This window comes from Peromyscus eremicus, unplaced genomic scaffold (assembly GCF_949786415.1).
Source record: "Peromyscus eremicus unplaced genomic scaffold, PerEre_H2_v1 PerEre#2#unplaced_113, whole genome shotgun sequence".
Lineage (NCBI taxonomy): Eukaryota > Metazoa > Chordata > Mammalia > Rodentia > Cricetidae > Peromyscus > Peromyscus eremicus.
Window position 1 is genome coordinate 279202 of NW_026734352.1, and position 10440 is coordinate 289641.

Sequence of the window (10440 nt, forward strand, 5' to 3'; positions counted from 1 at the left end):
ACCATTTATTTATTTATTTTTTCCTTTTGAGAAATTTTCTTTTTCCTTATCCATGACCAATAAAGCAAACTTTGGTGCTGCGTGCCTTAGTTATCCTTTAAGCACGAGTCAGGAGTTCTTCTGGAATCCAGGGCTGGGGCTGAAGACAAGCGAACACTATTTCCTCCCCACCAATGGATACCACACGCACCGTGAAACTTGCTTTTTTTTTGTTTGTTTGTTTTTGTTTTTTTTTTTAGTTTTTTTTTTGGCTATTGACCTTTATGGATGTTGCAAGTGTTGTTCCTTTACTGTTTGCTTTCACCAGCTTGCCTGCATGGCTGTTTATTTCAGGAGGATGTCTGGGTTACCACGTGTGGGCTGCTGGGGACTGCATGCTCTGTGTGTGTGTGTGTGTGTGTGTGTGTGTGTGTGTGTGTGTGTGTGTTGTGCATGTGCATATGCATTTGTGTGGGGGCCAGAGCTGATGTCTTGTGTCTGCCTCAGTTACTCCCCACTTTATATTGAGACAGGATCTCTCACTGAACCTGAACCTCACAGGTTTGTCTTGACTGGCTAGCCAGCAAGCCCAGGTATCCCCCTGTCTCAGCCTCCCCAGTCCTGGCATTACACATATGTGCTGCTTGCTTGAATTTGAGTCCTAATATCTACATAGCAAGCACTTTAGTGGCAGCTGTCTCCCCAGATGACAGTCTATGCTTTTATGCATCTTTCCGGGCCCACATGCCCACCCGCTCTGCAGCTAAGCTGGGAGAGAACCCATCCTTCCTACTCTCCAACCTTGGCTAAGGCGCTTCAGAAGCAGAACAAACCACACTGCTTAGACTTAGTCACCTAATGGGCCACCCGCAGCTCTCCAGGGTCAGCAAGGAGCAAGCTTCATCCTGTTCCTTGGAGATCACACTGAGATCTCCTCTGTAAATCTCAGCTCAGAAGCCTTCTACCACACCTCATACATGGGAACAGAGTTGGAGGTTGGTGTTGGCGAGTGTGTCCCCTGCAGAACTTAACTGTGGACCACTGAAAAGAGTCATCAAAGCTTTGGTAGCATTCTGATGCAACCCTGCTTCAATCAATGGGAGCAATCGACTTGCCATCCCCTCCTCCACCCATGTAGATAAAGGATCCATCCAGCTCAAGAGTGGACATGTGAGGAGGAGGCAGTTTGCCGTAGTCATATGCTCCCTGAATGTTTTTGCTGGCTGTGTCAAGAATGCAGCACCTGGGGCTGGAGGGATGGCTCAGTGGGTAGTACTTGGGAACCTGAGTTCAGATTCCCAGCACCCATATAAAGTTGGGTGTGGCTGTGCACACCTGTGATCCAGCACTAGGGGTCAGAGTCAGGACCACCATGGGAATGGGTGGGTAGGGGCTGTTGGAGGCTTTGTAAGCAGCCAGGTTAGCTGGCCAGCTCCTGGTTCAATGACAGGCCTTGGCTTAAAAACAAGCAAGGAGCCAGGCGTGGTGGCACATACCTTTAAGCTGGCACTGGGAGGTAGAGGCAGGCAGATCTCTGAGTTTGAGGCCAGCCTACCCTACATAGCAAGTGATAGGCCAGCCAGGGCTGCACAGTAAGACCCTGTTGCTCCCAACAAAACAGGCTATAAGGTGGAGCAGTGACTGAGGGAGACAGTCTGAAGTTGACCTCAGGCTTCCACAAATGCCTGCATGGGTGATCACACCTGCACACACGAGCGTATACACTCATAACACCACACCCACACATTCACACCCACACATGAATGCAAGACCCTGTCTGTTCTTCATCCAGGTCATTTCTCAGAGAACGGTTTGAAGTGGAGTTTTCCCAGGGGACAAGATGCTGACTCCCTTTGCAAAAAGAGCCGGTGTCCTTACTGCTGTCTGCAAGCACATGATCTCACCAAGACCGATATTTCTAGACTACAACATAAATCTTTCCAGGGTTCATCTGGCCTCAGAGAGACATTGTTAGAACTTTAGGGGCCTAAGGGAACTTTGGCCAAGAAAGACGCACGTGTTGCAGCAGATGTCTCAGTCTGTAGGTCTTTCTTTCTCACCCTGTCTCCTGTCTCTGAGGTGTTCTGGAAACAGTAGCAGGTTAATTTACTGGTTCGTAATTCCGGACCCTGAGAAGCACCCACACTAGGGGACGATCCTATGCCCCCATTGCTCACCTTCTGCAGGCATTGGGGTTCTTGAGGGTGGAAAAAGCTTTGACTTGAGTCAACCAACTCACCTGTGATGGAACGGTGGGATTAGGGTTGGTCAGCGCCTCCCCTCCTCCACCCAACCCCCCAACCCCGCACATTTAAGCGAAGGGAGAAATTTCAGAAATAATTAAAGACAATGTGGCCTTGGCTGTGGGCTTGCTATAACCGCTAGGGAAGGAGCACAAAATTAAATTCCACTGTAACTGCTCCAAGTGGTCGCTAGGTGGCGCCATATCCTGGCTGGGACCTGGACAACTCTCAGGGCCCGAGAGCAGGAACACTGTGGTGTAATTTACCTCAACTGATGCTCTCAGGATGCACCCGCCAGCAGGCAAAGGCCTCTATGGGGACGTGCGGGTGGTGCAGGGACGTACTTTTGTCTGGATTTATTCTTCCTGACTTTACATTTTGGAGAATAACCTTAGATGATTGCAGAACTTTTCCAAGCCCGGCCGTTCGGATGGAACAATCAAGGCAGGCGCCCTCTGTCACTGAGTTACATCCCTAACCTCTTTCTCCTCCCCTCCCTTCCTCCTCTTTATCACCTCCGTTCCCCTTTCCCCTCCCTCCCCTCTTCTCCCCTTCTTCTTCTTTGACTTCTCCTTCGCCCCCCTCCTCTTCCCCACCACCTTCCTCTTGTACCTTCTTTTCCTTTTCCTCCTCATCTCCTTTTTATTTTGAGGCTTATGTAGCTCAGGCTTGTCTCCAGCTTGCACTCCCCCTGACCCCCTGCACCAGCAGCTGGGTTAAAGGCCTACACCACCAGGCTTTGCTGGATCCCCAGTTGTCTGTCCAAAAACGTGTCATAGAGGTGTTTGGTCCTGGGGTTCCAAGGCTTCCACACTGGGCTCTGCTCAGTGTGGGAAGAGCAGAGCCTGAACCCTGGATTCCTCTTGGATCTCTGGTGCGGCTTTATTAGACAAACTTTACTATTCCTGCGGCATCCACCCTTAAACCCACCTTTTAGCCTCCAAGGGATTCGGTTGGAACTGAGGCGGGGAAGGAACCTGACATCCCTTCACTGCTTTCTAGCCCAGTTCTCCCCGGCTCCAGTTGCAGCAGAGTTTGAAATCCGGCAGGCTTTAAAAATTATGGCTTTTCCCCTTAAACATTTGTAAAATTACTGGAGCTGGGGATATGGCTCAGTTGGTAGAGTGCTTGGCCCTGGGTACCGTCTCCCACATCTGTACTGTACGGAACTGGGTATGGTTGTGCATGTTGGGGAAGTAGAGGCAGGAGTGTGTGTGTGTGTGTGTGTGTGTGTGTGTGTATGTTGTGTAGGTGCACACATGTGCAGGTGCTCATGCCTGTGTATGTGTGCAGAGGTCAGAGGAGGCTGTTGGGTGCCCTGCCTTATCACTCCCTGCCACATTTCCCTGAGACAGGGATTCTCACTGAACCTGAAGCCAGGTCAGCAGGCCCAGATCTTTTTCTCTCCACCCACCCAGTGGGTGTTGAAGCTACAGACAGTGTTGAGGCGACAAAAATGCATAACCACTCTTAGTTTTTCCTGTGGGTGCTGGGGATTCAGACTCAAGTCCTCATGCTCACACAATAAACACTCTTAACCTCTGAGCCATCTCCTCAGCCTCAGCCCTGCTTACTTAGTGTGTATGTGTGTGTGTGTGTGTGTGTGTGTGTGTGTGTGTGTGTATTTGTAGGTCAGAGGTTGATAACAGTCCCTTTCCATCTTATTTTTTGAGACAAGGTCTCTCTCACTGACCCCACTTCGTGGCTAGTCTGACTGGTGAGTGAACCCCAGGAATCCTCCTGTGTTTTCCTCCTTGGTGCTGGGACTATAGGTGTTCACTGCCATGCTTAGCTTTTTGTGGAGGGGTGGGGGATCTGAACTCAGGTCCTCAAACTTGCATGGCAAGCACTTTACCAACGGAGGCATTTCCCTAGCTTCTTAATTTTTTGATATAAGCATATAAAGCAATATGGTTCATTATGACATTTTATCACATAATTTGCTTCCGTCGATCCTTCTCCCTCTCCACTCTGTCTCTCCACTCCTTGACCCCTCCCATGCCCAGTGGTTCCCTTTGCCCTTTCAGGTCACGTGCGTTATTTCACCTCACTCTTCTCTTCTCAAAACTTCTTTTTCCACTCTTGTGGTTTCCTTTCTAGTTTCATGAACTATACCAACACTAGCATCCACATAAATACACACATACAAAGATCCGAATATTGGAGAGAACACACCATGTTTGTCTTTGTGAATTTGGGCTATTTTGTTTAATCTAATAATTTCCAGATTTCTGTGTGATGATAGGACCAGGCCTAGCCAGAATGTTTTCTAGGGCTAGGCTTGTTAAGTTGTATCTAGTTCTACATGTTCTGCCACTTAGCTTTTGCTGACTGGCCCTGAACACCTCTTCCTCCATGTATCTCTCACTCTTCCTAAGACCTGGTGTGAAAAAGAAAGGGACGGAGAGAGGAAAGATCCCTCCTTCTATTGTGTGTGTGTGTGTGTGTGTGTGTGTGTGTGTGTGTGTGTATAGAGGTTCTAGGCCAGTAGTTCTCAACATTCCTAATGCTGTGACCCTTTAATACAGTTCCTTACAATGCCCCCCCCCCCGCAACTATACAATTATTTTTGTTGCCACTTCATAACTGTAATCTTGTTTTCTACTACTATGAACTGGAATGTAAATATCTGTGTTTTTTTTTATAGTCTTAGGCAACTCCTGTGAAAGGGATGGTGTACCTTGAAGGGGTCGTGACCCATGGGTTGAGAATCACCATTCTAGGCTGTATGCTTCTTTCTACTGCTTACCCTTAGGTGATGCCTGCTCCCTGAGTACCCAGCTACTCCAGGTCTTGGCACACATCACTAACATCTGGCTGTGGGTGGAGGCTGGTCTCATCTGGTGGGAAGAGAGGGGACAGCAGGGACATTGTTGGTGGCATAAAGCAGTGCAGTGAAAGCTTCCTGGCACCGAGCCTAAGAAAGTTATTATGAAAGAGAAGTTTGTCTTGGTGTTTTAACGTCTCGACAGCAGCTTAGAAATAAATAGGCGGAACATCTCTCCCTCCAGCCTTCGGGGCCAACTACAGCCTCCTCTCCTGAGACCCACACTGACCTGGGCTGTGGGCATTTATAAATAGAGCCATTGAGGAATCAGGGGGAAATTCCTGCACCCTTGAGAAATGTTCTTATTGCTGGGTCCTGGTCATCTACCCACTTCCCACCCCCAGTGCAGACATTTTTAACTCTCTGGCTGGACTATCTGTGTAACCCCAAATGGCGGGGTCACCCCTCTTAGTTTCCAAGTGCTTGCTTACCATGAGCAGAGGTGAGGTGTACTTGACTCAGTGGATCTTTCCTAAGAAGTGGTTTAGCAAATGGGGAAAATAGGATTCTTGACCTTTCATTTCTTTCCATTTGGCCTCTTCCAGTCGCTGTTTCAGTGACCTCTCCAGGTCAGTTTTAACCCCTTCATATCTTAGTTTCCTATAACCCAAGGGTGGTATTAAATCCACTTCCTAGGCTTGGAATGAGGGTCATATGAGGTCATATTTGTGACTGTTTAGGAAGGTAGCTGGTAAGTACACCTTAGCCAGCCTGCTCCTCTGACCCCCTCCTTCCTTTCTCCCTCTCTCCCTTCCTTGTACTTTCTTTTCCCTTCCCTCCTTCCCTCTTTTCCCGTCCCCTCCCTTCCCCTTCTCCTCCTCCTTCTGTTTTTGATCTTCTCCTACCTCTACTTCCCAAATTCTGGGATCATGAGAAAAAACGCATTTGACTTGAGCTTTCTTCTATTCATTCATTCATTCATTCGTTCATCTTTGTGTGTGTATGTATGTGGGTACACAGGTGCCGTGGCATGCGTGTGGAGGTCAGAGAACAACCTTCAGTGGTCAGTTCTCTACTTCCATAATGTTGTGCAATTTACAGTCATCAAGATTTATGTCTACACCAAATTCACTAACATTATCTCATTATACAAAAAAAAAAAAACCCCACAGGAGATGGAGAAATGAATAGGAACACAGTCAGAAAATCAGACTACAATTTACACTTCTCAGTCTGTGGACATTCAAAGAAAAGAGTGAGTGACAGAAGATAAAAAAATGACATGAAATGCCAATGCCAAGCTCACACACCTGCTGCTCATTCACATATACGCACATGTATGTATGTACCATAGAGAGAATGTAGTGCAATCACGTTACTTCTCAGGGCATCTGTCTCTCAATGGCTGGCTTAGCAAGAGGAGCATAATTAAAGCTAATGATTGGTAGATAGTTCTCAAGTGTTCATCAAAGGACCAGACCAATTTGCATTAAAAATTGACTATCTACTTATTTATTTTGCATGTATGTTACAATATAGTCTCACTAGATTAAGGAAAATATTTATGATTTAAAAATATTTTTGAGTAATCCCAGTACTTGGGAGGTGGAGGCAGGAGGATCAGTTTTTTTGGCTAGAACTGTACAAAGACAAACAAGCAAACAAAACAAAAAGGGCCTGGGAAGGGGGCTCAATCAGTAGAAGGCTTGCCTTGCAAGCGTGAGTACTAGGATTTGAGCTCCAGAACTCACATCAAACAAACAAACAAACAAACAAACAAGCAACACCCCCAACCTGGGTGTGGAGCCTGCACAGGTTCAAGCCAGCTGGGGTCCCAGCCCTGAGAGGGGAAAGTGAACAAGGGCTCCCAACCCTTAACTATCTGCAACTGATACTCACTGGCAAAGGAAAAATTAGTTTTCTTCAATGGTGTTTCACTGAGCATGTTAACCCCAGTTCAGAGCAGGCCCCATACGCAGAAGTAGACGGCCAGCATAAAATGAACTCAATGGTATTTTTGTAGACTTTGTCTCATATTGTTTTGTTTGGGTATTTTTTTTTTGTCCCCTTGGTCTTTTGCTTGTGAATTTTGGTTTACGTGATTATTATCATTATTATTATTATTACTATTATTATTACTATTATTGTATGTGTGTTGTGTGTGTTTTTATTTTTTGTTTTTGTTTGTTTTTTAAAGAGAGGGAAAGGAGAGGCTGGAGAGATGGTTCAGCGGTTAAGAGCACTGGTTGCTCTTCCAGACAGGATCTAGGTTCAATTCCCAGCACCCACATGGCATCTCACAAGTGTCTATAACTCAAGATCCAGTGGATTCGACTCTCTAACAAAGACATGCAGGTCAAACACCAATGTATATAAAAAAAATAAAGAGAGAGAAAGGGCATGGAGTTGGGTGGGTAGGGAGTCTCTGAGAGGAGTTGGGGGGAGGAAAAATGTGTGATCAAGATATATTTTATGAATTTCTTTCAATTAAAAAATAGAATTATTTTTTATTTTTTATTTTTTTTGGTATTTCAAGACAGGGTTTCTTTGTGTAGCCCAGCTGTCCTAGAACTTGCTCTGTAGACCAGGCTGGCCTTGAACTCAGAGAGATCCATCTGCCTCTGCCTCCTGAGTGCTGGGATTAAAGACGTGTGCTGCCGGGTGGTGGTGGCTCACGCCTTTAATCCCGGCACTCGGGAGGCAGAGCCAGGCGGATCTCTGTGAGTTCGAGGCCAGCCTGGGCTACCAAGTAAGTTCCAGGAGAGGTGCAAAGCTACACAGAGAAACCCTGTCTCGAAAAACAAAAACAAAAACAAAAACAAAAACAAAAACAAAAAAATGTGTGCCACCACTGCCCGACTAAAATAAATAAATATTAAAAAAAAAAATACCCTGGACATGGTGGGGTGTATTTGTGATCCCAGAATTGGGGAGACAGAGATATGCAGATTCTTAGGGCTTGTAGGCCAGCCAGGCTAGCCTACGTAGTGAATTACAGGCCAGAAAGAGAGCCTGTCTCAAAAAACAAGGTGGATAACTCCTGAGGAATGACAGCTGAAGTTGACCTCTAACCTCTACATGCAAGCACACACATGCATCTATGCACCCATGAACATTCGAGTCCATACCTCCCCAATATTTGTAGTTTGTAGAGGTAGGTTGGTTAAGAATTGCCTTAGACTACTAATAACCAAGCAGACATTTTAATGGCATAAAACCAGATGTGTTTATTCTCTTCCCCACAAAAGAAGTTCAGGATTAAGCCTCTCTGCATGCCCAGTGTTGCTCTTCCCCTTTCTCAGCTGCATCTCTGCAGGGACCCTGGCTGCAGTGATGCAGGAAGGAATGGGTGTGGAGCAGAAAGCTCTCACTGGGGCTTTCTGAGCTGCTGAGAGGACACGGAGTGGATTCCCATGGTGCTTTAAGAGTTGCAATATTTCTTCTAGCCAAGAGGACATTGACAAGTCACATGAATTCTGGGATGAGAACTACCTGAGGAAGGTATGTGCGTACACACACACACACACACACACACACACACACACACACACCACTCTTTAATTTTTTTTAAGATTTATTTATTTTATGTGGGTGAGTGTTTTGCCTGCATGTATGTATGTGCACCACATGCATGTCTAGTGTGTGGGGCAGTCTGAAAGGGCATTGGATCCCCTGGAACTGGAGTTATATGGATGGTTGTGAGCTGCCATATGGGTGTAGGGAACTGAACCTGGGTCTGCAGCAAGAGCAGTCAGTGCTCTTTTTTCTCTCTTTCTTCTTCGAGACAGGGTTTCTCTGTGTAGTTTTGGTGCCTGTCCTGGAGCTCACTCTGTAGCCCAGGCTGGCCTCGAACTCACAGAGATCCGCCTGGCTCTGCCTCCCGAGTGCTGGGATTAAAGGCATGTGCCACCACCGCCCGGCTCGCAGCCAGTGCTCTTAACCAACCCTGAGCCTTGTCTCCAGCCTCCCTTTCTAATTTTTTTGACCATCTCATACTTGCACACATTGAGTTATGATTGTATTTATTCTGTATTATCTGGCCCTCCCCGTCTCCTTCTTCTACCTTCCTCTTCCTAGTTAGTCCCTTTGGTACTTTTCACCTCTCTCTCTCTCTCTCTCTCTCTCTCTCTCTCTCTCTCTCTCTCGTGTGTGTGTGTGTGTGTGTGTGTGTGTGTGTGTGTGTGTGTGTGTGTAAGCCTTGAGCAGGTAACCCTGAGTTCATGATTGCCATGTCATGTCCGGCAGACAGCATTTCTTAGTGTTCCTCTCTAGCCTCTGACTCCTACAATCTTTCTTCCCCTCTTCTGAGGAGTTCCCTGGGGTTTGGAGGAGACAATATAGATGCCTACTTAGGGCTGAGCACTCAAAACTCACTTCTCTGGGCACTTTGAATAGTCACGAGACTCTATGTAATCATCTTTCACAGCAAAAAGAAAATTCTCTGACCTAGGGTAACACTACTCTGTGGGTATAAACATAAGCAACTATTTTTTTCCTTTTATTGAAAATAGATGCTTGCCAGGCAGTAGTGATGCACGCCTTTAATCCCAGCACTTGGGAGACTGAGGCAGGCAGATCTCTGTGAGTTTGAAGCAAGCCTGGGCTACAGAGTGAGTTCCAGGACAGCCAGGCTACACAGAGAAACCTTGTCTTGAAAAAACAAAGAAACAAAACAAAACAAACAGCCAAGCAAAAAAGAAAATAGATTCTTTTCTCATACCATGCATCCTGATTATAGTTTCCCTCCCTGTGCTCCTCCCCACCTCCCTCCTTTGATTCACTCCCTTTCTGTCTCATTAAAAAAGAACAGGCTTCTAAGAGATAACAACCAAAATGACAAAATAAAATACAATAAGATGAAGCAAAACTCACCCCACTGAAGCTGGACAAGGCAACCCAACAGAAGGGAAAGCACCCCGAGAGCAGGCACAAGAATTAGAGACCCATTAGCTCACACAGAAGTCCCATAAGAATACAAAGCTGAAAGCTGTAATATATATGTGGAGGACCTGGTGCAGATCCATGTCATAGACATAAACAATTACTAAACAGACTGACAGCATGTCTGGTTAGCAAAACGTCACTAGTAGGTTTCCTTCTAGGGCCTACGACCTCCCCATGCATAGACTTTTGAACACTCTTATATGGGTAAACTTACTCTTCGGGTGCTTTGGACACACTTTCGGGTTTTGAGTGAGGGAGTTTATTAAGCCCATAGAAAGACAATGTAAAAGAATAAATGGAAAGTGATAGGGTGACAGAGATGAACACCATCAAATTGGGGCTTACAAACACCCAGCAGGAAATGACTGGGGGGTGGCAGTCAGCTGGGGTTTCCCACAGAGAGATTCCTGGGAAGAGCAAGGTGTCCCTCTGGCAAAGATTCTAAGTAAAAGAACAACCCTACACAAAGAACTACAGGCAGCTGGGTGAAGCTGAGAGAGGGGGTCA